The following is a 27,486-nucleotide window of genomic DNA, read 5'->3' as shown; positions in this document are numbered from 1 at the left end:
TTTGCTGTTGTTGTCGTGTCCGACTCTTCATGACCCCATGGACGAGAGCACGCCAGGCCCTCTTGTCTTCCACTGCCTCCCGGAGTTGGGTCAAATTCATGTTGGTCGCTTCAATGACACTGTCCAACCACCGCGTCCTCGGTCGTCCCCTTCTCCTCCTGCCTTCACACTTTCCCAACATCAGGGTCTTTTCCAGGGAGTCTTCTCTTCTCATGAGATGACCAAAGTATTGGAGCCTCAGCTTCAGGATCTGTCCTTCCAGTGAGCACTCGGGGTTGATTTCCTTCAGAATGGATAGGTTTGTTCTCTTTGCAGTCCAGGGGAATCTCAAAAGTCTCCTCCAGCATTTCTAACTGGTTTCTGTGGTTGAATTCAGGAAAATTAAAACGACAGCATTTCCAACCTCCTTTCAGTAACTTTTGAGGGCCAAGCTTGAAATAAGTTACTTTCCTGGACTGCAGTTCCAAGAATCTTCCAGCAGCTATGGCCCCTATGGTATCTTGGTGCAAGAAATTAACTTCTGCATCAAGAAAATAACTTTTCTGTTTCAGAGTGTCAGGCATAGAGAGAGGCTTTCCCCAGCTATACCAGTTCAGATCTTTACTGACGGAAATGCCGGGGGGCTGAAATGTGGGCTTTGCGCTCTGCCTTGCCCTCACTTTTCTCCTTTGGCAAGGAGGGCGGGAATCACCATTCTGATACCAAACCTGCTTGTGAGTTACAACAGCTGGCTTGCAATCGAAAAAGAGAGAGGAGGGCGAGGAAAGAAAAGTAAGTTAAGAAAAGGTTGCTTACTTAATATCCACTTTAAACCTGGCAGCTGCTTCATTGTTTGTAGGGATTTGCAAAAATGATGGTTCTTTCTTCCTCTCAGGTATTCATTTGGCTGCCAGGGTGGAAGAGCCACCATTGTGAGGATTAACAGCTCTCCTTGACAGGGAATAAATATCAAGTACACACATTTACACGCCTCCTTCTGGTATCTTTGCTTTCTTTCACCTGCTCTTCCTTTAATTCTCAACCCCCACCCTCCTCCGGTCAGACTTGGATTTATTGTTTCGCTTCTGCCTAGCAGCTTCCAAGCCCTAGCAGCTTCTGTGCTGAGTCAGGGCCATTCCTGTCTCATAGCCAGCTTTTTCTTTCTAAATGGTACGTGGAAATTGTTATAGGACCAAGACTTTTACTAGGTAAGGATAGAAGACTGATGGTGCACAAAAGGTGGCCTCAGGTTGACAGATGTTTGGTATGGCTGAAGTGTGGTTTAATCCTTGCATTGAGGATAGACTCCTAACGCTTATCCTTCATCACTAACTGGATTGTCTACTCTTTCAGTTCATACTAGGCTAAAATGAAAACGGGAGTAATAAAAACACAGTGGGTTAAACCAGTGGTTCCCAAATTTCCAGGAATCCTGGCTAACCCAGCTAGTGATGAAAGCCTCTGGGAATTTTAGTTCAAAAGCATCTGGAGACCCACGTTTGGGAAGCATTGGGTTAAGCTAGTTCTTAGTTCCAACCAGAGAAGACTCATTGAATCAATCACTGATTGGTTAATTAATACTTGTGCAAAGCTCATGAATTAATTGACTGTACTTTAGTTGAGACTATCAGCTGGATTCAAGGTATTCACTTTCTCGTTTTGAAAGAAACACTGGAATGTTTGTACCTTTTATAGAAAGGGGAGTTCTCCTTTTTCTTCCAATATAGTTTCTAAAGAAAGTTTTCGTGTTGGACTTTCCAGTAGAGATGGTATGAACAAATTGCTTCGCACAAGCTGTTGGGACATATGCTTTTGATGAAAAGAAGAAAGGTTTCAAGATTACATTTTAGAGGAAAATTTGAATAAAATTATTTCAAGCTTTCTTGCACCCCAAAATTTATCACTGATAATACAGTCATGCCTCGCTTTACGATTACCCTGTTTAACGATGAATGCGCTTGATGGTGAGGTTTTTGCGATCGCTTTTGCAATCGCAAAACAATGATTTGAATGGGGTTTTTCCGCTTTGCGATGATCGGTTCCCTGCTTTGGGAAATAATTTTCGCTTTACAATGATCAAAAACAGCTGATCGTTGGGTTTCAAAATGGCAACCGGCTGAAGAAAATGCCCCCCCGCTGTGCTTAGGGACGCATTCTTCGCTGCACAGGCATGGAAAATGGCCGCCCCTATGGAGGATCTTTGCTGGACCATGAGTTTTCAGCCCATTGGAACGCATTGAATGGTTTTCAGTGCATTTCAATAGGCTTTTTTATTTCGCTTTACGACATTTTCGCTCTACAGCAATTTCGCTGAAACGAATTAACGTCATCAAGTGAGGCACCACTGTACCCGGTTGTGTATTGACATGTGTAGAACTTGTAAAAACTACTGTGATGATCTGGCTGTCTCCTGGTCATCTACCTGATTATCTGTAAATGCCATATTGTCAGGTTGTTGCAGGACTTTATGTATTAATATAAATAGTGAATAGGATATTCAGCGAGGATGTTGGATGTTTAGGGTTTGAACCAAGGAAGTTTATGATTCAAGGAAGTTGAAAGTAGTAGCTTTCTTGAAGGTTCAATACATTAATATTAGTATATTCTTACTCTGTGAAATAACTAAGATCATCATCATCTTCGAATTCAGAGCTGGAAAGGGATCCTATGGATCATCAAGTCCAGCCCCTGTTAAGGAGGCACAATTTATTTTATTTATTTAAAATATTTTTATCTTGCCTTTCTCCTTAAAAAACAACCCAAGGCAATATAGTACTGAGCTCCCAACCTCTGGGTCTGCGGCCAGATGCCTAAAGCACTGAACCATGTTGTTATTCCAGGACTCAAGATTCAGAATAACTCAATGGCCTCTTGTTTGGCTTTTTAAAAGTTTCATGCTATGGCTCCCAGATGTTATTTGACTGGAACTCTCATCAACCTTATCCAGAATGTGAGTGGCAAGGGATTATGGGAGTTCTATTTAACAACACGTGGAAAACTACATATGCCAAGCTCTTCTGTATATATCACTGAATTTTGAAATGAATTAATAATCAATACAGTGGTGCCTCGCTTAGCTGCCTCGTTTAACAATGTATTCACTTAGCGATGAAGTTTTTGGAGCGATCTTGCGCTCCGTTTAGCGATGTTTCCAATGGGGAAATTTCGCATAGCGATTTTCGGGACCTTGCTTCGCTTAGCGATGACAGTTTAGGTCCCCTGTTTTGCTTAGCGATGTCCGTTTCTGCTATTTTAAGTGTGTCTTAAAATGTTCAAAAACTGTTTAAAATGCTTGGAATCATTAGTGCACCCTGTAAAACCTTTGCAAACTTAATTTGGCTTTGTTCTGAGTCTTCGTTAATTTTTGGTGAATTTTCCCCCCATTGGAATGCATTGAACTGTAGGTTTGACAGCTATTTGCAAAGGTTTTACAGGGTACACTAACGATTCCAAGCATTTTAAGTAGTTTTTGAACATTTTAAGACTCTTTAAAAATAGCGAAAACGGACCTGTCAAAACCATTGAAATGCATTGAAACCTATTCAATGCATTCCAATGGGGGAACCGCGTTTTGCTTAGCAATGTTTCCTATGGCGATTTTCGCTTAAGGACGGTAATCCATTTCCTTTGGAACGGATTAACCGGTTTTCAATGCATTCCTATGGGAAATGGTGTTTCATTTAGTGATGTTTTCCCATAGCGATGTTTTTTTGGGACCAATTAACATTGTTAAGCGAGGCACCACTGTATTATAATCTATTATTCGTCAGTACTGAGGATGACAACATAAGCTAGTAGCAACTCTCCATCCAAACAATTGCCAATACCATGATATAAGTCTTTGAACTGAAAAAAACCCCATATATTTTAAATGTCGAAGTTGATCATCAGGCAGTGCATTGATTTTTCTCAGCCAAAACGTCACCAAACATTAAGCAAGCTTTAGAGATTTTCACATTGTTAGCAGAAAAGTCACTTAGCTAGGCAAAACCACTTTCAGGTGTTAATCTTTGTCATCAAGCTTTGGAGCCTCCTTTAAGTGTGGAAAGTAGTCCTGTGCCTGTACATCAGGTTTTGTGATTTGACAAGCAGTCACAAGTTATAGAAGCCAGAATATCTGCTCTTTGTTATTTCTTCCTTCTCATTTCTGTTACTTCTGGGTATCCTGTTATGTTGATTTTCTCTACACCTTTGAAAACTCAAATTGTATTGCAACTGCCCATGGTCTTGACTGGAAAGAAGACAGTGGAGAGGAGAAATGAGAGACACAGGGATAGGAAATGCATGAACAGAAATTTGGTGATGTGTTTGTTGCATTTGCCCAGAGCTCAGAATCCTCGTTATCTCTTTCGGGAGGAACTACAACTCGCAGATTCCCCCAGCCAGCATGCTTAGTGGGCATACTGGCAGAGAATTATGGGAGTAAAAACAAATCTTCTAGGCTCTACATTTGATTAGATGACTATGAGAGGATAGAGTTTTAGCACTGCTGTGTAGAATACTTATCAGCACTCCCTTGTATGTCTTACACTGAGCCAGATTACTGGTCCATATATCATCATCATCACCATCATCATCTTAGAACTGTAATGCTGGAAGGAGCCCTGTGCATCATTGAGTCCAGTCCCTGTCAAGGAGGCACAGTGGGGGAATTGAACTCCCAACCTCTGGCTCCGCAGCCAGAGACCTAAACCACTGAGCTATCTAGTAGTTGATCACAATGTATTACTTGTGATTGGCAGTAGCTCTCTGGGCTCTTTGGCTCTATTGTTTGAGATCCTTAAGTGGGGGATGATGCAGTCTGAACCTGGCATCTTTTGATATGCAAATCAACAGTTGGTTGTTTCTCCATAGCCTTGGGAGAACAGATACATAATTGCTTCTGGTGACTCAAGTACAGTGGTGCCTTGCATAGCGCCGATAATTGGTGCAGCAAAAATTGCTGCAAAGCGATTTCGTCACTATGTGATATTAAAAAGCCCATAGGAATGAATTGAAACCCCTGCAGACTCACCTTAAAGTGAAAATCCTCTATACGGCGGCCATTTTCGCTGCTCGGTAAGCGAGGAATCCGTCCCAGAAAACAGCGGGCGGCCATTTTTTTTAACCCGGCGGCCATTTTGGAACCGCCGATCAGCTGTTAAAAAATCATCGCTTTGTGATGATCGATAAGCAAAACAGGGTACCAATAATTGCAAAGTGATTTTTCCCCATAAGGAACATCGCAAAGCGATCGCAAAAAGTTAATCGCTATACGATTTCTTTGTTAAACGGGGCACCCGTTAAGCGAGGCACCACTGTATATAGAATGTGTGGTTGACCTTGATTAAGGTGTTGGCATTGAGGAGTACAGTAAGAATTTGATCCTTTCACTCCTATTTTTTTTCACAGGTCTCTGTTTAACTTCTGTTAGAAGGCAGTAGGTGTCAGCTTGCCAAGCGCAGATCTCAGACTTTGCAACAGTTATTTCAGGCTATATGTAACCTAGTTCCCTATCCAACTTACCATGGTGGAATAATGTAGTTGTATATGCATGTGTTCTCAACAAGGAAAGGGTAGAGAGGGTGGAGGAGATGCAGTCATTGAGTGTACACTGGAATTTGATTGACAGCTGAGCTGGTGGAGGTCGGTAATTGGAAATTCATTGTCCATAAATCTTCAGTACTTTATCAAGAAGGCATAGGAAAGAAGATCAAAACAGTGTGGCTTTTAACTCTTTCTGAACATTGCAAATTGCAGTATGCAAAAAGAGTGTTGTTTATTTCCTTTTGGATTATTTGATTCGTTTTATTTGTCTCATTGCACAGTTAAGAAAAACGGAGTTACTCATATTCAGCATGCCTAAATTACCATTGAAATCAGGTAGCACTTCTCACTGAAATAATAAACAGGGCTGGGGAAGATATTCCACAGTCCTGAATGCCAGTTTCCAGATGTTTTAAGAAATTCCAGGATTAGGGTTTAAAATCAGCAGCTCTCTCCCATTGCTGCTCTCCATCAGCAGAGTGCATTTAAATAATTACAAGAACCAGCCATAGATTAGCTTCTCAGTCATTGACTGAACGGCGTGAGATTCAGGACAGATGAAAGAAGGTTCTTGTTTACGCAACACATAATATAGAATTCACTGCCCTAAGATTGTTGGAGAGTAAGCACACAGTGGTGCAGGAGCAATATTTGTGTCCGGATTCAACCTTTTGAAACTGAAGTACACTTTGTGAAGTAGTCCTATTTCCATTTCTTTCTTTTAAAAAGGCAAGAATGCTTGGGTTCATTAAAGAAGTACTCTTGTGATAGGAAAGGCGATAGAAGTCCTAGTTCTGACTAAGTTGGAGATGTCAGGAGTAGCAATAGGCACAAACCACCCACTCACAGAGGCACTGCCACGGCTTCCCTGCCCCACTTCCTCCGGGAACTGCTTCTCATTGGGCACCCACTGTACTGGTGGTGGTTCATGCCCATCTCAAGTCAGGAGCCATGGCTGCCCCAGATATATCTAGAGGACAGGTAAGAAGTGTGACAACAGCAACTCTAAAAATGACATTTTAAGATTGAAGGAAGATCAGCATTGGTCAGGGAACATGAAGGGCAGTCTAGGAAACCAGAGGAAGTTCTTGAGCCACTCTGTGGCCATACGGGTTGCCCAAGGCTGCACAGGCTGGCTTTTTTCTTGGCAGACACAGTGGGGAATTGAACTCTCAGCGTCATGGAGTGGCTTACTGAAGTATTCAACTAGCTTGTGCAACAGTGTCCCTTTGGAAATCAATATATTTTTGTATCTCTTTTCCCCAAACCATAACATTTTGTAATCCATTTTCTGTTTGTTTGTTTTTTGCACTGGTTACTGATGCTCATTTCGAAAATGTTTGCACTTTAATTCCTGCACATTTTTGAAATGTCCAAATGTTTTTGCCCTCCTCGAACTTTATGAACATACATGCACTTGCAGTGGAAGGTGTGTTCCATCAACAGTTTCTTGTTGGGTGTGAAAGGGTAGATAGTTCAATTGTTTTGGCACCTGATTGCAAAGCCAGAGGTTGGGAGTTCGATTCTCCGCTGTGCCTCCTGGACAAGAGCTGGATGCATGATCCATAGGATCCCTTCCAGCTCTGCAGTTGTGAAATGATGACAATCATGATGATTTCTGTACATACATTCGTGTACACATTCCTGTGCTGGAGCAGAACTACAAAATTCAACAGCCCTTCCTGAAAACAGATGCTTGAGGTTCAGGTCCTTTTTGGAAAAGAGCAGTGTCCTATTCTGAATTCCCATCCAAGCTACAGTGGTACCTCGCTTTACGATTGCCCTGCATTACGGCGAAACAATTTGATGATCTTTTTGCAATTGCAACCTTCCCTAACCTGAAGGTTGGTGGCCTGTTGCCTGACCCAGTGACAGATAAGGAAGAAGTACAGTGGTGCCTCGCTTTACGATTGCCCCACATTACGATGAATCCGCTTTATGACGATCTTTTTGTGATCACAGTTGCAATCGCAAAACGATGGTCTGAATGGGGGAATTAGTTCCCTGCTTCGGGAACCGATTCTTCGCAAAATGACGTTTTTTGAACAGCTGATCTGCAGTTTCAAAATGGCCACCGGGTGATTAAAATGGCTCCGCTGTGTTTAGGGATGGATTCCTCACTATACAGGCAGCGAAAATGGCCGCCGTATGGAGGATCTTCGCTGGACAGTGAGTTTTTACCCCATTGAAACGCATTGAACGGATTTCAATGCGTTTCAATAGGTTTTTTCGCTTTACGATGTTTTCGCTTAACAGTGATTTTCGTGGAACGGATTATCATCGTTAAGCGAGGCACCATTGTACGTTTTGAAAACAAAATGTCAGCCTCAGATCAGACAATGCAAATCTTTATGTTTGCTTCAGTGCTGTTTGGGGGAAAGAGCCACACACACGTATTGTATGGGTCATTCTTGTTCCCTAACATTTTCTGTAGTCATCCGGAAACCTTCCTTCTACCGAAGTATTAATGAGCACCTTATTAAGATTGGGTGGAAAGATTTGTCAGAACAACAATAGCTGCTTAACAAAAGGGAAAGAGAATTAGTGTTTGCTGCTTCAGGGCAAGAACTGAGGAGTAATGGAGCATTACTGGAGTAGTAAGTAGAACATGCCGGCACTGCATAGGAAATCCCTGGGACTAGGGGGAGGTTTGGCCTTGTCCCCTTTTTGATATTAAAAAAGATCAGAGCTCAAAACAAAATGCCAGAAAGTTGTAGTCTGCGCTCCTGCTCCAATGGCCCTTTGATCCAGATAGCAAATGTCACAGATTATAGGCAAGATTGGGGAAGACACAAATAGTATTTTAACACCTTGTAGCAATTAATCCAATTTATTACAAACTCCCATCAACACTCTTCATTATCTAACCCCTTCCAGTGGAACTGCTTTTATACTTTAAGGATTGTAGCCTTAGGCTCACGCTGCTGCTTAGCCTTGAAAGCTTGATGTTATTTTGATAATTTGAAAGCAAGCAGAGAGAGGGGGGGGGGCAGACTTTCAGACTCATCTGTTTAAAAAATGTAGCTGAGCCCTCAGAGTTCAGCAGGGAAATATCAGGAGAAGAAAAAGGACATAAGGAAGCAAAATAAATCTCAAAAGCTGTTGCAATTCACAATCAAGATAGTGGAGTGTTTGGAGCTGTTAAAAAAAAGGGCGAAGAGAGATATTCTAGAGGATCTCATTTGGTGTACATTTATGTTCAGTTATAAGTGAGTGGTTATCTCTGCTTTTTATAATACTGGACATTTTAGCCAGAAAAGCTGAATCTTTTGATTTATCATCATCATCCTCTCTCTCTCGCTCTCTCTCTCTTACACACACACACACACACACACACACACACACACACACACAGAGAGAGAGAGAGAGAGAGAGAGAGAGAGAGAGAGAGAGAGAGATGAAACTCAAACTTGATTATCTCTTTTTCATCCTTGGAGGCTTGAGATGTTTAGGTGGATAATCACAATTATGACTGTCCAATAAACCCCCACTGGAGTTCACCTGACTCTTGATTCTGATTTTATTATGCTACTAATGTTAGAGATAAGGACCAATATCCTACTTAGAAGTTCAACTGGAAATCTATAAGAAGAATATTACTGTGCAGGATTCAACCTTGCTGCCATGTTTAGTTAGGCACAGAATTGTGTACTGACAGTTGTCATATTTGCTCCTCTCTTGTTGCTTCCCCACTCATATTCACTGCGCAGTAAAGATCCTACCTTGATTTTATGCAGCCCTGTAAAGAAGCCCACAAAAGTTACTACTCACTCGTTCAAATCTAGCTGCAGAGCTGTTTGTGCACAATGGGCATAATGTCAGCTGTGTTTTTGTTATATTCTGTCCAGTTGCCTCTGAGCTGCGAAATTGGAAGAGAGATCTCCAAAATGTTCTGTCTTCAACAGCCACGCTCAGTGCCTGTAAACTCAAGCCTGTGGCTTCCTTTAGAGAGTCAACCCATCTCATATTTGGTCTTCCTCTTTTCCTGCTGCCTTCAGCATTATTTATAATGTCAGTAGCAGCAGCAGATTGTGGCTGATTAAAGGCTTCCCCTGGGGATTTCGAGGTGCATGCAACTTTGTTCCATTGTGTGTGAATGCTGTGAATACCTGGAAATCACCAGAGGAAACCGTTCATCAACAGTTGCTGATGATGATGTCATTCCTGTTGCGTATGTGGTTCTGCGCAACAGGATTTCAGCCAATTTTACATTTACGTACTTTTTAATTTTTTTTGTTATTATTATTTTTAAGGAGTGCTGTCCATATACAAGGCATGGAGTAGTTACATGGCCTGTTAAGTTAATCAACTGAATTTTAGAGATAAAAACGTAAGAAGAAGTCTGCTGGATCAGACCTTAAGTCCATCTAGTTGAACATCTCTTTACCCAACATAAACTTGGCCAATCAAATGTTTCGAAATGGTCATGAGCAGACAGTGAGAACAACTGATGTGCACTATGGCCTGAATTTGGATTTACACTGACTCTAGAGATTAAATTAATCAGCATTGCCCTATGATATGATATCATCATTGCTGTTTACTTTACACTGTTTCCAGCTGTAAGGTTACTTTTAGAGAATAACCTTGCTGTCTCCTTTGACCCACAAAAGTTAATGATCTACAAATAATGTTATATTTGTAACTTCAAACACTGGTGATGGAATAGTAAGTACTCCAGTAATCTCTTCCGCCATTGAATATTCTGTACGAAATTCTGAAGTAAATTAAAATAGTACTGGATCAGTAAGCTAGAGAAGCAAAGGCTCACCGTAGCTTTTCAAAATAGTTCTTCCCCTTCCCTGGGTTTAGTATCATTGCCCTGAAATAATTTAAACATAAGCTGTTAATATTCATTAATTTAACTCTTCAGTGCCTTCCACAGCAGTCCTGCATTAATGATACCTTCCTCGACAGAGCATTTTGAATTGACCTTATTCTTATGGAAATGAGATCTCCCATTAATCTAAAAGAATAGATTGGATTGTAAACCCAGCTGTTCTGTCAATGAACTTGCCGAATATTTCTTATTGTTCGTGGCTGAAATGTTGAGGAGACACACAGAAAGAGAGAGAATACCTCTCAGGGAGGTGGTTGAACATGGTGAAGAAAAACTGGTTTTCTTTTCTCTTTGAAAACTAACTGTAGGGGGTTACTTTCTTGGTTTTCATGCTAGAGATCTAAAGGCGGTAGCTGTTTTTGTCTTGTTTGGTTCAAGTTTTCCTTTCCTTAGGATTAAAGTTGGGAAGTAAGGATAAAATATCTCCAAAGAATAAATTTGTTAAACTGAAAGTTCTTGAGCATACAGACCCTAGTTAAAGCCAACACTGGGGCTCCTTTTGATAACATGTGGCGTTATCAGTAGTTTGGAGACCTGAGGTGGGAGCTCATCATCCTTATAGACTCACAGTTTTCATGTGTGGGAGAAAGTAACTTTTTTGTGACTACAACCTATATCTTTTCATGCTGGCCAAGTGGCTGTTGAACCCTAGGGCAATGGTCCCCAACCTTGGGCCTCCAGATGTTCTTGGACTTCAACTCCCAGAAATCCTGGCCAGCAGAGGTGGTGGTGAAGGCTTCTGGGAGTTGTAGTCCAAGAACATCTGGAGGCCCAAGGTTGGGGACCACTGCCCTAGGGGTTGTAGTCTCCCCCAAAAATAACTTTCCCAAGCTTTACGCATGTCAAAGTTTAAATGCTCTCAGTTTGAACAGAGGTACATTTGTCAATCTTACCTCTCCAAACATCAGATCGGTTGCCTGCCTTTCTTGTGTTGACTCCCTGACTCAGTAAATGGTTCCTACTTTCCACTTAGGAATCAATTCAGCCTAGTGGAGGTAAGATCTCTGTCCTGTTAGTTCATAAGACTGCTATATGAAACTTTCATTCTATAGATGATTACTTAAACCTGGGCATGGACCAAATCATAATCGCTGCTGAAAATGCTTTCAGTAGAGCATTTCCGTAGATACTTGGTTTTAGATATCTTCAGAGCTTAAGAGAGGTCATCTGATACTTTCTTCCCTTCCCTGTGTTACCTTTTTCTCTGTTCATCTGGATATTTCTGCATCTTTCTGCCCTATAAACAAATACACAGCAACAAAAACAAAACAGAACAAAATTTCTCTGACCCAAAATGTCATTTGCAGGAGGAAATCCTGGTTGCAGAACATCTTTGCAGTTGAAATGGGTGGACTGATGATATCAAATTACAGTGGTGCCTCGCTAGACTATGATAATCCATTCCACTGAAATCGCTGTTTAGCAAAGTCATTGTCTAGCGAAAAGCATTTCCCCATTGGAATGCATTGAAACCATTTTAATGCATTCCAATGGGGAAGAATCGTCATTGTCTAGCGAAGATTGGCCATAGGAAAGTCGCTTTGCAAAGCGCCGATCAGCTGTTTAAATAGCTGTCTTGCGAAGCTTAGGTCCCGAAAACACCTGTTTTGCCAGCATGGAGGGAGCTGTCAAAACCGTTGTCTAGTGAAAATCGGTTTGCGAAGCAGGGACCAAACATTGTCCAGCTAAATTCCCCCATAGGAATCACTGTTTTGCGAATCACTATAGCGATCACAAAAAGTCAATGTCTAACGAAAAAACTGTCATGTGGGGTAATTGTCTAGCGAGGCACCACTGTATTCTGCACAGGTGAATCTCCCCCACACCTGCACAACATCAACATTTGAGTTCGTTTAAGCACTTGCACTATATTCTTATTTTAAATTCTAAGAGGATCACCACAAAATAATCAATAATTGTAGCTTCTGAAGAGAACTGCGTCTGCTGTGGAACTTGCTACTGCAATGGCTGTCAACTTGGATGGCTTCAAAATAGAACTGAATAAATATGTGGAGGGGAGGACAAGGGGTATCAGTGGCTACCAGTCATGAAGGATATTTTGCTCCAGTACCAGAGGCCGTACACTTCTGTATGCCATCTGCTGGGAGAATGAGTTGGAGGGTGTTCTTGCATTTGTGACCTACTTAAAGGTTTCCCCAGAGGCAACTGGTTGGCTGCTGTGTGAATGAAATGCTGAACTAGATAGGCATTGAGTCTGATCCAGCACAGTTCTTCCTGTGTTTTTATGCATGCAGAACCAAAACAGCTGCCAGTGCTGGTATGGAATAGTATATGCAGACTGTAAAGAAAATGGCTGCTACTCTATTGTTACAAAGCATTATCCAGTACTGAAGGACCAAGGCACAGAGAATTAAAGTCAATCTAATTTGTCATTGGTGTTAATTAGTGTTGAATTTTATTTTAAAATAAAGTTAAACAAAAGGCATCAGAATGGATACTACCCGATAGCACAGTTAATTGATGGAACGTGTAAACCTGCAGAGCCTTTGTAAATAATAAATTGGACAACTAGAATAAATGGATCTAAGGAGAGGCTCACACTATTAAGATTGCACAGGAGGAGGCTCACTTAATCAGTGGGGATTTGGTAAGTCAACCTATACATAATTTCCATTGCTTCAAATGGGCCTGTTCTAAGAGCAACATATAATGCTAAAGTACAGCATTTTTCCGTTTATAAGATGCCCTCATGTATAAGACACCCCCAACTTTTCTAACCCAAAATTAAGAAATCTAAGTGGGGTTTAGCAAGTGGAGGGGGAAAGCAGGGATCAAAGCACTTTGATTCCTGCTTCTCCACTCCACTTGGTAAGTCTTAGCATTGCTTTGATCCCTGCTTTTAAACCGCTGCAAGATCGCTTTGATCCCTGCTTTCCTCTCCATTTGTTTTTGTTCTCTTTTTTAGTCTAAAGATTTTAGACAAAAGTATTGTCTTATAGACAAAAAAATACGGTAAGTCACAGTTAGAGTAGGCCTATTTGAATAAATGGAACCTACAGTGGAGGTGACTCACAAAATCCTTATTGGTTTAGGGGTTCTACTCCAGTGTGATTGACTGTACAAAGGAACAGGGTTTTGAACTTTCTTTTCCTCTCCAGTGAAGAAGGCAGGGAATTTTGTGATGTTCTTAATAAAGTTATTGCATTAGAAGAATTATGCTTTGAGTAAATGTCCATTTTGTACAGATTTTTACAGTTTGTGCAATTCAGGAAAGTCAATTGATGAATATTTGTGCTGCTGTTTCTGCTGTGTTTCCCACAGTTTCTTTCTATATTTATTCTATTACATACATTATGTCAGTATTAATTGTAAATAGATCTGATCTTTTTTTTCAGGAGTATGTGGTATGGTTGTTGTGGGTTTTTCGGGCTTCTTGGCCGTGTTCTGAAAGTGGTTCTTCCTAACGTTTCGCCAGTCTCTGTGGCCGGCATCTTCAGAGGACAGCACAGTTTGCTGTCCTCTGAAGATGCCGGCCACAGAGACTGGCGAAACGTTAGGAAGAACCACTTTCAGAACACGGCCAAGAAGCCCGAAAAAACCACAACAACCATTAGATCCCGGCCGTGAAAGCCTTCGCGAATACAGTATGTGGTATATTTTGTTTGGCTGCCAGGCTTTCATTTTTTTTTGTAACATTTGCATTCACATTGTTATATCTTTGTTTTGGCTTGTATGGCCACCTGTTTTGGTCCCTTAGGGTCATTTTTGGGCATTTCCAGATGATATCACTGATGAGACACAGGGCGGTGTATGTTGTCACTGATGAGACACAGAGCAGTGTATGTTGTGGGAGTGAACTCTATTCCTTTTGTCTACCTTCTGTTGTTGCTGGTAAGGACTACAACTGCAAAGCAATTTGTAAGTTGCATTTTTTAAAAAAAGAATTTATCTCCCAGTTTAGTGCTGTAACGCTAAAATGATACTGAACAAAATCAAATACTTGTTGTGTCTTCTCAATTCAGCGCTATTTCACTTGCTGCCCATTGAAGAAAAAGATAGAATGGATTTGAATGTTGGCAAAAGTGGTGGGTAACGGAGTGGTGATTATGATAGAGAAGGCTGAGGGGAAAGGGGGGCTGAAATATACCTTTGCAGAATAATTAAACATGTCTGTGTGAACTATAGCGGTTTCAGTGCCAGGTTACAGAATAGAGACATCCACATTGGCCTAAGGCAGATTTCTGCGTTGTCAGTTGCTCATGCAGTTGTGTGAAGTGAAGAATTTCCTGGGCCTATAAAATCGACCATGAATCTTGTCTCCTCTTTCTTTCAGAGGGAACCCCAGTCTTGTCTCATTGATCTCCGTAAGTCCCCTTCCCTTAGAGAGTTCATAGATCTTCTCAGACATTTTTTAATTATTATTTTCTCTGCAAGTAATGCCAGGCTACACAGGATTATTGCAGCTCCTCTGCAAATCAGCATTACTCCTAAATGGGATTCAGCAGAAAGGACATTAAGCTTTGTAGCATTTGGTGGACTCTTTCACTGAACAACAGGCAATGTCGGAGAAAAGAAGGAAACAAGGCTGGGGGCTCATTTTTGTTCAGAGCTGAGAAATTTCACTGTTGGGGAGGGAAAGCTTTGGAAAGGAGTCCCAGAATTGTGAGACTTTGCAGGTTGCTGAGATTGGGCAGAATCTGACCAATAATATGTTCTGCTTCTTAATATACCTCACACTTCAACTTTTTAAACACTCGACACCCCCATTACATGTGGATATATGTTCCCAGCCCATCATGTTTTCCCTAGTAGTTGATTGTACACAGCCTTATTTCACTCGCACAACTCTACATGCCAAATTTAAGGTTTAGCAAGGGTCTTATTTCTATGCCTCCCCCTGCAATGTACTGAAAGATGCTGGAGAGTGCTATTTCAGCTTTAGCATCCTGGTTGCCATATACCTTCCTCTTAGAGGCCCATTTGATGTTGACTTTGGCTGAAACTCACTTGCCTATTGTAGTAAGTTGGCCCACTAAATCACTGGAGATTTGGTGAGTCAACTCCCCATAGATCCCATTGAGTCAAATGGGCCTACTCTAGTTGGGTTGTTGTTGTTTTTTCTTTTTCTTTTTTTAACTTCAAGGCAGTATGTTGCAACTACAGTAGTACCACTTGGATTCAATGGAACATATGAAGAAGTGGAATAACCAAATCCCCATTGATTCGATGGGCCTATTCTGATGCTACTTACCGTGTTTCCCCAAAATAAGTCATGTTGTTTAGTCGTTAACTCTTCGTGACCCCATGGCCAGAGCACACCAGGCCCTCCTGTCTTCCACTGCCTCCTGGAGTTGGATCAAATTCATGTTGGTCGCTTCGATGACACTGTCCAACCATCTCGTCCTCTGTCTTCCCCTTCTCCTCTTGCCATCACGCTTTCCCAACATCAGGGTCTTTTCCAGAGAGTCTTCTCATGAGACTGAAAATAAGACAGGGTCTTACATTAATTTCTGCTCCAAAAATGCATTAGGGCTTATTTTCAGGGGATGTTTTATTTTATAGTCATGTCATCTTCTGGTTGCTGCACAATGCTACACAGTGCTGGAGGGCGAGGTTTCACTTAACTAGGGCTTATTTTTGGGGTAGGGCTTATATTAAGAACATCCTGAAAAATCCTACTAGGGCTTATTTTCAGGTTAGGTCTTATTTTTGGGGAAACAGGGTATTACGCTAAGCAGCAGAATTTCAGGTACTGTGTTATTTTGGCACTAGGGTTATTCAGCACAGAATTTAATACCTGGTGGAAATCATGGCTTTATTTCCAGTTTTTCACTTTACTGGATTCTATTCCGTTTGAATTGTTAATGCATTCTAAATTGCTTTGATTTTTTAAGTGTGTTTAAAGTATTCGGGCTGTTATATATATTTTTTTCAAGATAATTTTATTCAGGGTGACTTTATATGCCCTGCCCTGGAATTTGTTGATATAGGAGACATAAGAAAGAATCATCCGTTCGGATGATACAGGGCAAATTCATAATAATTAGTCAGCTAACCAATAAAGGCATGCATGTATAAGACTGAATGGATAAACCCACTCATCATATCTGATCCCTCTACGCAAGTGACACATAGAGAGGGGGCTTTCGTTTAAGGGGAATCTCTTCTATAGTTTGTCCTGATAGACAACCCCTTTTTTGGAATTGCTGCTGTTGCGCACAGTGTCAGAGTCTCATCTAGAACACCCACATGGAGGCGCCGTCTTCACAGACGGGGACTCCGCATGAATAGAGAGCCTGGAGTGGAGCCCAGAGATGCTCCTTAGCTTTTTTGAATGGTGAACCAGCCCTCCGTGCTCTTATTTCGCCTCGCCTGGGAGCCATAAATTTAAATAATGAGTAGCCAGCGTTCTCTCTGCATGCTTTGCAACCAGCTAGGATGGTCATTATCATCACAGTCCTTTTGGCTGTTGATCTTTTTTTGGTTTTTGTTGAATCATCATTTCCCTTCTCCATCTCTCTCTCTCCCACCCACCCCCAACACAGTTGGGAACAGAGGTGGGGAGCTTTTAGCAGTCACCAAGCATATTGTTGGAAGTGTGCGTGTGTGTGTGTGTGTGTGTGTGTGAAAATATATCCGGGACTTCTGAAACACAGCTTATTTTTAAATCAATCGTACAGCGCGCAGCAAGCAAAGCAAGAGTGTTAATTGGGTCCAGTGGAATTCTGATTCCCACGGGGCTGAGCCGTGCTTCTTCGGAAAGAAAGCCCTGGCTTCTGGCAGTGAGTGGGGGAGGAGGAGGAGGAGGAGAGAAGATACAGTACAGGCAAACCAGTAAACAGTAAGAAAACACGACATCAAGGCTCCTGTGTGTGGTGGCACTGCAATTTTAATGTGTGCTTTTTTTAAAAAAAAAAAGATTCTGCTTTTCACTCCTTTCCGAACAACTCAGGAAACTGTTTAACCCTCTGTGGTGGCTTATTTAGAGATTGCTTGCATTTAAAGAAAATTCTGGGAGGGGGGGAAATGCATGGGAGGATAGTGTCTAATATGTATGATACTGGCTTGGAGATCTCTTTTGCAAACTCCTGCCCTGGAGTACAATTTTCTATGCCTGTCCTTGTCAGCATTGTTCTGATACTAATTCCATATGGATGTCACATACGAGCACTCCACTGTGTTTCTCCCCCCCCCCTCCGTCCCCCGTTGCTTTGCTCCCCTTCCCCCAGTCTGTCCATTTGCTGCTCCCCCCCTCCTAAAGTCTGATCTTCTCTCTCTTTCCTCTTGGGAAGGGTGGAAGCAGGGAAATTCAAACTTTAAACAGCCCGGGTATTGTTTGAGTACCTACCTGGCAAAGATGGGCTTTGCTTAGCACTTGTAATGCCTCTCCTCTCTTCCACCCACCCATCCACCCCACACCCCTTCTGTGCTGTTTCTCTCTCCCTCTCCCTCTCTGTCTCTCTATTTATAACACAAAGCTTTCGAAAGAAAAGTAAGACCCGGCAGTTCCCTTTTTTTTTTTTGCTTTTCCTCGTTACCGTGGCAGCGTGCATCTCTCTCTCTCTCTCTCCCTCTCTCCGCCTGCTGAAGAATTAGACAAGCTGGCAGCAGTTGTTTTAGGTTGATTTTTGGGATCATCAGACTGGAGTCCTAGGGGAACATTTAAATCGAGGATATCCTCCCAAGTTTAGAAGAGTAGCGGGGTGCTATCTGTTCCGGCTGAAAGGTGAGAATTTCTCTGCCCTCCCTGGCAAAAGTCTCTGTGTGCATTGTTCTGTCCTTAGCTGTTGCTGTTAAATACCCAGAAAGAGGTGGACAGAACGTGCTTGAAATATATGGGGCTTTGGGGTTTCACTGGATAATGGTAAACAGGGGTGTGTGGAAAACCCCGTGGAATACTGTGGGACCTCTTTCTAGGTAAGTGGAAAACGGGCTGACGCTCAATCTGTCCTTTAAGGCTTTTTGTACCCCATAATGTATGTTCTGAAACATTCTCTCTGAATAATGCCAGCAGAAGCATCAGCTGTGAAGGAGTTAACCCTGCTGTTGTCATCATCATTGCCGTTCTGAACGTATAAGGTGCATGTATTCTCGGATGCGGGGCTGCACGTGGAAGATAGTGTGAGACCTGCTGTAGAAGGCCTGTAGGGAAGGAAGGATGTTATCTGTTCTAGAGTACTAGCAGGTTTAAAAGAAAAGGAAGCCCTAAGCAGTTTTCATCCCTTTTATGGTAAAGCTTGATAGCCTCAACCGTTTTTCCCCGAGGTAGGAATGCCTCATTTCCAACGAACTCAAGTTTTCAGAATTGTTGCTGGAATGGCAGGCTGCCCTTTTGGGGAGTTATTAGTTTCCACCCCATTCATAGTCTGGGCAAGTTGTTTGTACTGATTCTCACGTTGCCTCCTCTCACTTCTTGTGATGTGTTTTCGAATGCCTGTGTGCGCTGCAGCAACATGCATGGAAGCTGGGAACGTTTGGAATGCTTACTTTAAAAAGGAACGGAGGGATCGGGCCTCCCCAAATAGTAATGTGGTCCCAGATGGGGTGAAAAATACACAGATGCTGGGAAATGGACAGCATGAATTTTTTCAGAGCTTGAAACACACACAGTTGTCTTGCTAGCATCGTTCATGTGGAAGAGGAGCATAGGCTGGAAATGCATGCATGAAAACACTTGTTGTGAGATTTAGTCAGTGTTTCTTGAACCTGAGCATTTGTACTCGCCTTCACTTCCCTTCATGGGAGAAAAGTAGCATATAAATCAAATAAATACAGAAGTACAAAATAGTTTTTGAGGAATTTCTAGTGGCCAATCTGCTCTGCAGTCATGTGGATTTTAGAGTATGCAAAGGAAGCATTTACCTGAACGTAAGAAAAGAGAAGGCATACAATAGTGTTTCCCAGCTTGGAAGCAGTGACCCCCCCCCCAAGAGGGTTGCAGAGTATTTTCTGGTGGGAGGGTTGCAGGTCACCTTATATGTGTTGTAGCCTTTACTAAATAATTTCTTCCTTGACCTTTCAGAGCTGGATATTAATATTAGCATGTATATGTACATATTTATGAGAAACAGGCCTTTGGGGGGAAAAGAAACCTCTACTTTCTGCGAAGGGATAACATTATCCCATTAAAAATGTTTTTTTAATGCAAATATGATGGGGGGCATGCAAGCTGCTTGGCTCATAAGAGGAGTTCCAACTCAAAAAAGATTGGAAGCCACTGGTCTAGAAGCGCTGCCTTTCCTACTTTTGTGTTGCAGATTCCATTAGAGGTCATGCAATTGCATTTTGGTGACTTTAAAAAGAGGGGGGGAAATACATGCAGTTTGGTGTCACATGCTTTTCTCCCCTCAGAGGCATGGGTGGCTTGGACATAAGTGTTCCTCAGCTAAGCCTATCTTATACAAGTTTTCTGGGAGGATAAAGTGAGTGAAGTAGGGAGTAATGGTTAGTGTCTGCCTAGAACTTGTGAGACAGGTAATCAAACTGTTTCTATCTGGGAAGCTCACTAAATGATTTTGAGTCAGCTGTAACACCTAACATACTTCACTGTATTATTTCGTAGTGTAAGGGTAGGGAGGAGAGGCATGTATCACATCTTGAACTCATTGGAGGAAGTGAGGGGTACAAATAAAATAAAGAGGTGTCTAGACCATTCTGAGTTCTCTAGAAAAAGGCTAAGCTACAAGTGTGGTTAAATTTAAAAACAAAAAGCAAAACAAAGAAGGAAATGGGACTCCAAGTTGAAGGTGCACATACTACCACATTTTCCCGTGTATAAGACGCCCCCCACTTTTCTAATTCAAAATTAAGAAATTTAAGAGGGGCTTAGCAAGTGTAGGGGGAAAGGGATAAAAGTGCTGCAGAATCGCTTTGATCCCTGATTTCCCCTCCACTTGTTTTTGTTCTCTCCGCAGCTTAAAAAGGTAAAGGTAAAGGTTCCCCTTGACAATTTTTGTCCAGTCGTGTCTGACTCTAGGGGGCGGTGCTCATCCCCGTTTCCAAGCCATAGAGCCAGCGTTTGTCCGAAGACAATCTTTCCGTGGTCACATGGCCAGTGTGATTTAGACACGGAACGCTGTTTACCTTCCCACCGAGATGGTACCTATTTATCTACTCGCATTTGCATGCTTTCGAACCGCTAGGTTGGCGGGAGCTGGGACAAGCAACGGGCGCTCACTCCGTTGCGTGGATTCGATCTTACGACTGCTTGGTCTTCTGACCCTGCAGCACAGGATTCTGTGCCCACAGCGCCACCACGTCCGCAGCTTACTTCCGTGTATAAGACGACCCTCAATTTTTAGTCTAAAGATTTTAGACAAAAGTATAGTCTTATACATGGAAAATATGGTACTTCCAATGCAGACTTGTGCTGCTAATTTTATAAGGGTGCACTGACTTCCTTCCAATTTTCAAGAGTTTTATTCCTTGATCTTTCAGAATCAGTTTTTTGCTTGCTGGGGCAACATGGCATAAGTTTGTTTACAAGTTATTTTCAATACCTTTAAGGAACTGCTTGATAGCTCACTGGTTAGGTCTCTGGCTGAGGAGCTAGAGTTTGAGAGTTCACTTCCCATTGTGTCTCTTTGGCAAGGACTGGACTTGATGATCCATAGGGCTCCTTCAGCTCTGCAGTTCTAAGATGATGGTGGTGGTGGTGGTGGTCCTCTGGGTCCAGAGAGGGGTTACATGACCTCCAACCTCTCTGGAAATCTCTCCCCCCCCCCAGACTTTGTCAAACATTATGAATGAGTCATTTGGTGCCATTCCAAAGAATCATCTTCATGTGCCACCCAATCAATTCTGTTTTCAGCGTTTTCCAGGTAGAGAATACTCAGAAGTGGTATTTTCCATTCCCTCCTTCTAGGAGCATCTTGGATCTGTACAGCTTCCCCAGGGCCACACAGGCTGATTGTACTCAGAAGAGGCACATTGGAGAATCAAATTCGCAAACACTGGCTCTGCAGCCAGATACTTTAACATCTGAAATATTCAGCCAGCTATCCCATAGCATGCAGGCATAGAATTAAATACAAAGTGCTTCGCTGAGCTATTGGGGTAGAGCGACTTCATTTGCTATATGGATTTGCTTAACAGCTCCATGTGGAAATGCATCCCTTTTAAATCACCCCTCTAAGATGATCAGGAGGAAATCCAGCTGAGCAGCCTGCTTTCCTAATCCGACTCTGCCTTGAGTCTTGCCTATATGCAGGCTTCAAATAAGTGAAACGTGTACCCAAAGCTCGGTGATTATGTTGAAGCTCTCATCTGTGGTGCTTTCAGAATTCAAGGTGCGAAGGAAATGAAAATCCCCTTTGAAGGGCACGGGTGTCTTCAGTGCCAGAGTTATTAATATGTGCTCTGAAGTAATATGTGTTTTCTAATGCAAGACTCTCTTGGTGCAGAACACGGTCAAAAAGAGTTTGACAGTTCGCTAGGACTTATCAGGGCATGAACACTGGAGACCTTTCCTGCTGCTTTTGCCTTCCTGCTGAAGTGGCATAGCGCCGCTTGCTGAATTTCTTGCATCATCCGACTGATGTAATCCACCCGTAGCACTTCTGTCGTTTAGCAGGGCACTCTGATGAGCTTCTGTGAGGAGGAATAGGAGGGAGAATCTGGCTAAGTGGAGTCCCCTTGGTTCACATCTACTAGCTTTCTGTTTACCCCAAATATTCTAGGAGTTTGTGAAAGGAGAAATGGGAAAGGTGAAATAGTGCAGAAGTCACAGTGGCAAGCTTCCCAGTGTAGTGTAGTGGATAGAGTGATGGACTAGTGAGTTCTGGAAAACAGAGTTTGAATCCCCACTTGGCCATGGGAAATCACTGGAGGAGCGGAACTGGTAGAATCACTTCTTAAATATCTCACTTACCTGAAAAGCCCTATTAGGATCGCTAAAAGTCGGTTGACACTTGAGGGCACAGAACCCACACACAACGATAGCAAACAGTTCCTAGTTTGCAGCTGTGTATGAGGCTGGAGGTAAGTGCTCTGAGTTCAGGAATTTCATGATGACGGTCGTGAAGATTCTCACCTGTAGGTTTTGGTGTTTGGCTTCCAGTACATGTCTGACATCAAGATAGCCATCTCAAGACAAGCATCTGCTCCTTTCCCACGTATTGGGTTTGGCCCTGTACTCCCTATTTGTGTGTGCCTGAGAGAAACGGAGAGGGAGAAGAAGAAAGGATCAAAATACGCATTAAAAATCTGTAAGACACATACAAACTTAAATCCGAATTTAACCTGATTTAGACCATGATGAGTATTTCCGGAATGGATGGCTGCACCAGATTACCCCTGTCCCATAAGGGGCTGCACTGCTGTTGTAGTTCCTGTTCTTGCAGCCATTAGCATTTGACTTTGGCACAGGGATTCTTGTATTGATGATTACTTCAAATGTTTAGCAGCTTTCTATGGTAAGAAGAATGTCGGAGTGCCCTTTCACTGTCCTGTAGACTTGCCACTTTGGAGAGGCTATAAAGTGCCTTCTTCCCTTCCATAAAGGAAGTCTAGAAAACCACAGTTTGCAGTTTTTCGTGGCACTAAATTCTGTTAACAATTCTGTTAACACGGTTGACACCATCACCTTCTCTGGTGGATTAAAACAAGGGCACACTCTCTTCCTTCCTCTGCCCCCACCGAAATCCAACCTTGGTGGACACATGCGGACAGAAGGCCATTTATTACTCATCCAGTTTAGGTATTACAAGGACATATCTTTTGGACCGTTTTATCTTTTCTTCCTTACATGACACTTAAGAAATTAATGCAGAAACTAATGATAGAACAACTCATCATCTTAAATCTGCAGAGTTGGAAGGGACCCTATGGATCATCAAATCCAGCCCTTGTCAAGGAGGCATAAACCTCCGAGCTATTCTGCAGTCTCGTTTTGGTAGATATTGGCTGTACAGTTCAGTACCAGCGTTCAGAGATCAGTGGGATTTTTTTTACAACTTTGTGGCTGAATCAGTCCCTGGTCTAGTTTTTTTCCTCCTTAGTTTCCCCCTTTCTCTCCTTCTCTATAAATAAATAGATGAAGTTTTCTCTGTGGAAACAGCCCAGTTGAAAATGACAGGGAAAAGTGATGCTAAGGACAGGCTTATGGCCAAATGAGAGAAAATACAGGGCTCACTTGTTTGAACAGCATTAGCATGAGAATGAGAACTTCATGGTGTGTTGGTTGAAGTGGTCATGCAGAACTGGGGAAAGGGAGGGGGAGTGGCAGGGTGGTGCTTTGTAAAGCTCGCAAGCCATTTTGAGTCATGCACAGAGATGGCTTTTTCACAGCAAAAGTTACATGCAGAGCCTAAAATATCAACATACAAAAGTCACCAGCATTTTCTGTCTCTGTGTAAGGCATCATTAAAAAAAATATATCAGTAGGCAGTGCCCATCTGTTGTGAAGTTCTTATACCATTTTCCTTTTTAAATCCGTGTGGATTGTGCTTAAATAATTAAAAAACGGAAGAAAACAAAAGCATAGAAACAGACCATTGCACAGAAACACACACACACACACACACACTAAAACTAGCAAAAGTGGGAACAAGTAATGGAACAACAATAAAAACAGCTCAAAATCTAAATGTAGACTTCAATGAAAGATTATCAGATGCCTGGACAACATACACAGTTCATGTATATATGCCACATGTTAAAAAGAATTATAAGGTCTTCAACCCATTGATTAATAGAGGGTGGGGATCTTTCCAATGTTGCAGTTGTTAATTGTCTAATCTCCTTAAGAGTGCAGAGAATCCATTTCTATTGACAATCACTTAATTTCCATAAAAGAGAGAGTTTAGCAAAATATGCACACCTACAAAATCAAAGCTCATTCTGAAACAAAATTAATACTGTATGCAGAATAACTTCCCCCAGGATGTGTTCGTGCCCTTTTCCTCATAATTATTCTCCCTCTCAAGATTTTCAGCAGGTTACACGTTTCTCCCCAGTTGAAGTTAGAAAAGTAACTAATTGTCAACATATAATGTATAATTGTAACATATGTCATGTATCACTCCATGTGTTTATGCCTGATCTATTGATTCATTTGAGACATGAACGGGGCTTAAGTAGATTCAAATTAAATGGAACACATATGACCATATAAAGCCATTTATTTTATGTTTTATGTTATGGTCAAATATGTTGATATAATTTCTCTAGTTGGGATGCTGTTATGTATCCCAACTAGACCCATGACATTCCAACTAGATGCATAACAGCATCCCAACTAGAGAAATTATATCAACCACCTAAAAACATCACAGCTGGTGAGGGTGGTTGCAAATGTTTTTCTTCCTTGGAATGTCGAGCTAGACTCATATGACAGGTTTGCCTTTTATGTCCCTAAATTATAGTTTTCCCCAAATCGCAGCATTTGGAAGTATTGGACCGCAACTCCCATCAGCCCTGGCCACCATGTCCACTGGCCAGGGCTGATGGAAATTCTAGTCCAGCTCTTTGAAGAACACTAGGTTGAGAGATCCTGCTTAAATCCTCCTTCAGCCTTGCACTCAATTCCTCACTTCTCTACCTCATTTGCCTTACTCTCCTCTATGTTCTGCAAGATTGCTTTGCTTTGTATCCTGATCTGCCTCGTTCTTTTCGTATTCCAACATAGTCTCTTCACCCTGCTTGAATAAAGATAGATGTTTTTCCTTCCTCAGCTTCTGTATGTTTAGTGTTTTGCCTCCTAAGCTAATATCTCAACGTTTGTTAACTTTTTCCAACTCCTTTGCAGAATTAATCTCTGGAGCTCAGTTATGCAGTGGAAGAATCACGAGGGACCCCATTGCTAATAGCAAGTTGTGATAGTTAATCCCATATGGCAGGTTTGTGTAACTTGGGACCCACCAACCCAAATGCAGCCTTGCAGCCACATATGCTTGTACAGTGGTGTCTCGCTTAATGATTGCCTCGTGAAATGACAAAACTGCTATATGATGACTTTTGCAATCGCTTTTGCGATCGCAAAACGATGTTTTAATGGGTAAAGTCCGCTTTGCGACGATCGGTTCCCTGCTTCGAGAACTGATTCTTCGCATTACAACGTTTTTAAAACAGCTGATCGGTGGCTTCAAAGTGGCCGCCCACTGTGTAAAATGGCTCCCCACTGTGTTTTTAGATGGATTCCTCGCTTTACAGGCACCGAAAATGGCCGCCCCTATGGAGGATCTTTGCTGGATGGTGAGTTTTTCAGCCCATTGGAATGCATTGAAAAGGTTTTCAATGTATTTCAATGGGATTTTTTATTTCCCTTAACGAGGATTTCGCTGTACAGCGATTTCGCTGGAAGGGATTATCCTCGTTAAGTGAGACACAACTGTATGCACATCCATAGGGTGTTGTCCTATGGAGTAGGCTGGTTGGTCCTTTTTTGTTTTGCTGAATTAGTGTGTGGAAACGGCAGTAGCTCAGACCTACCCTGCCTTGGACTGCAGCTTCCAGGAAGCCCATGTTGGCTATCCTAGAAGGGAGATTATACAAGTTGTGGTCTAAATCAGTGGTCCCCAACCTTGGGTCTCCAGATGTTCTTGGACTACAACTCCCAGAAGCCTTCACCACCACCTCTGCTGGCCAGGATTTCTGGGAGTTGAAGTCCAAGAATATCTGGAGGCCCAAGGTTGGGGACCACTGGTCTAAATGAGTACTGTTTTTAAACTCTGGGGGAAATCGTCATGTCTGATTCCCTGCAGAAATAATATTAAGCTGGATGAGTGAATACTCAGTCTGACTTCTACATAAAGCAGGTTTCTATGAAGCGTGTTCTTATTAAGTACAGTGGTGCCTTGCTTAACGAGCGCACCGTAGAACAACGAATCTGCACAGCGAGGGTTTTTTTTGATCGCAACTGCGGTCGCAACGCAATGGCCCCAATGGGCGAAACTCGCATAGCGAAGGTCGGTAAGTGTTTCGCTTACCGACCTTCGCTTTGCGGCCTGCGGATCAGCTGTTCGGCGGCTCCAAAATGGCCACCGGAAGCCCCTAAATGGCCGCGTGCAGCGTTTTCACGCCCTCAGTAAGCGAGGGGAGGGTGCGAAAATGGCTGCCGGCCATAGGAAAACATCGCTGAACGGTGAGTTTTCAGCCCATTTGGAACGCATTAAACATCAATGGGTTTTCTTGATCCGTTCAGCAATGTTTTCACATAGCGAGGGTTAATCCGGAACGGATTAACCTCGCTATGCGAGGCACCACTGTATTATATAGAACTTTCAAAATTTCTGTGTTTAATTTTTTTAGATAAACAAGCAGAAGAACTTGCCGTGCAAGTCAACCTAAGAAACGTTGTGCTTTCTTCTCAAATTGAATACATTATTTAACAAGTTGTATTTTTACGTGTGTAAGACACTCCTTTTTCCTAAAATCATTACACTAAAAATTGAGGGACGTCTTATACATGGAAGTAAGCTGAGAACACAGAGAGAACAAAACGGTCTGTATCTTGCCTTTGTAAACAGGCTTCCTTCAGTCACAAGGCTTAGCTGCCTCCAATCAGGAGGTTTAGCTTCCTACAGTCAAGAGACTTAGCTTCCTTGAATCACGAGCCTTGTGGAACTGATGTCAGCTGATGCTCAACAAACAACTTGGAACACAGCTCATTGGAGGTGGAGCCTGTATGCTCAGATTCAATAGGGACTGCTAATGTCCGAGTGTTCTGAGCCCAGAGGCTGAATACTCAAAGCTAGGTTTTCTTAATTTGGGGATTATAAAAGTGTGGGGGGGCTGCGTTATAAACAGGGACATCATATAAATGGAAAAATACAGTAACTATCAGCCAATGTGATAATCACATGAAAAAGAAAAAGGTCTTTTAGATTTGTAATGAAGCATCTTTTCCTCTCTCCTTCCTCTGATGTCAGATGTGGACCAGGGGGGAATTAAATTTTGGAAATATAGCGCTTTTTTTGACAAAAGCTTCAATAATTCTCTGAGTTTCGGTAACCCCCCCACACACAAAACTTGGGTTTTCTATACTCTGTTTTCAGATGAAAATAGCTTCCTTAATTTAAAAAACACCTTGCTTTTACTTGGAAGAACTTTGCTGTTGATATTTACGCATTCCTTGATAATGACTTCTTTTATTATTACATGGATCAAGGAAAGCTTGATTGGGGGCTCACATAGCTCTCAATGCCCATGTCTGCTGAAATGTTTCACCAGTAATCATGCCA

The 27,486-nt window shown here is 42.2% G+C and overlaps 1 protein-coding gene and 1 long non-coding RNA gene across 9 annotated transcripts in view; one reads left to right on the top strand and one right to left on the bottom strand.

Moving 5' to 3' along the window:
- The window catches only part of FAT3 (FAT atypical cadherin 3), a 529,225-nt gene that overhangs the window by 85,335 nt on the left and 416,404 nt on the right, over positions 1–27,486 (top strand). The gene's annotated exons all lie outside the window — the stretch shown is intronic.
- Positions 9,726–25,764, bottom strand: LOC144588084 (uncharacterized). The gene is made up of 2 exons (XR_013543426.1): positions 17,655–25,764; positions 9,726–15,785 (listed from the first exon to the last, which is right to left on the bottom strand). It is a non-coding gene; the product is annotated as an uncharacterized LOC144588084 (long non-coding RNA).

This window comes from Pogona vitticeps, chromosome 3 (assembly GCF_051106095.1).
Source record: "Pogona vitticeps strain Pit_001003342236 chromosome 3, PviZW2.1, whole genome shotgun sequence".
NCBI lineage: Eukaryota > Metazoa > Chordata > Lepidosauria > Squamata > Agamidae > Pogona > Pogona vitticeps.
The sequence above is the reverse complement of the archived record's forward strand: the minus strand, read 5'-3'. Positions and strand labels throughout refer to the sequence as shown.